Source organism: Priapulus caudatus, unplaced genomic scaffold, assembly GCF_000485595.1.
Source record: "Priapulus caudatus unplaced genomic scaffold, Priapulus_caudatus-5.0.1 Scaffold693, whole genome shotgun sequence".
NCBI lineage: Eukaryota > Metazoa > Priapulida > Priapulimorpha > Priapulimorphida > Priapulidae > Priapulus > Priapulus caudatus.
Window position 1 is genome coordinate 29,108 of NW_014577754.1, and position 1,352 is coordinate 30,459.

Below are 1,352 nucleotides of genomic sequence, written 5' to 3' on the forward strand. Positions count from 1 at the left end.
TGTGTGTGTGTGTGAGAGAGAGAGATTGAGAGAGAGAGAGAGAGAGAGAGACAGCAGCGTGAGAGCACATAATTGCAGAGACGCGCACGTACACTGTTTCATACCACAGGAGAAACGCTTCGCCACGTGCACGAAATGAGATTCCGACAGATTGCGAGCATTTTATTTCGGAGGCCGACGGAGATTCTCTCGTTAAACGGCGAATTATCGACAATGACTATTGTCACGCGACACCCACATATAAGCACTCGTCCTCAAAATGAGCTCGGGAAAATGAGTTCGGGAAAATGAGCTCGGGAAAATGAGCTCGGGAAAATCGTTATTACGCCGCTTCCGTACTGCCGTGCTACTCCCCCCCACCCACCCCGGCACGAGCGGGGCTGGTAAGAACACGGGTAGGTAATCAGGCACGAGCATACACACGGGCGGCAGTGATCATGCAACGGACATGCTTGCCATCACCAGCAAATCCCATCTCCAAGGAAACAGGAGAGAGCGAGACAGACAGAAATAGAAAGAGGAAGACAGGTAAAGAGACAGAGATATGCCAGAGGACGAAATAAAGAGACAGCCAATCAGATAGACAGACAGACAGACAATTGGCAGACTGACAGACAAACGACAGGCAGAGAGTGATGGCGAGCGGGGAGAGGGAAGGAGAGGGTGGGAAAGAATTCGCAATATCAGCAGTAGCCGTAGCAGTGATGTTATAGACAAGCGAGGAATAACAGGCTACCATTACCACGACGTGTTTTGCTAATGGATATTTGCCACGTGCAAAAACGCGGCACCGCGCCTAACATCGATGTAGGTGGTCGAGTCAAGCATGCACGTACACGCACGCGCGTACACGCACGTACACGCACGCACGTACTCACACCTGCACACACACACATGCATGAATGAACGAACGAACGCATGAGCGTGCAGACACGCGCGCGCACGCACGCACGCGCATACGCACACACACATACACACACGCACGCGTACCTGCACACACACGCACATACATGCACGTACGTACGTATATTTTACACGTCGTACGTGGTGACAGGCAACCTTTCATAGTTGACAAGGTGACACTAGCAGAGACGTGACACAGCGCTTACGGCAACGGTATTCCGTGAGACTCCCTCCCTCCCTCGCTCACTCCCTCCCTCCCTCGCTCACTCCCTTCCTCGCTCACTGTTACTGCTGTACGTTAGTCCGATATAAGGCCGCCGGACAGAAAGCCTAGACTGGACAAGACTGACCCGAGCAAAAACAGCCGTCCACCTCATGTCTGAGAACCGGTTATATACACACACACACACACACACACACACACACACACACACACACACACACACACA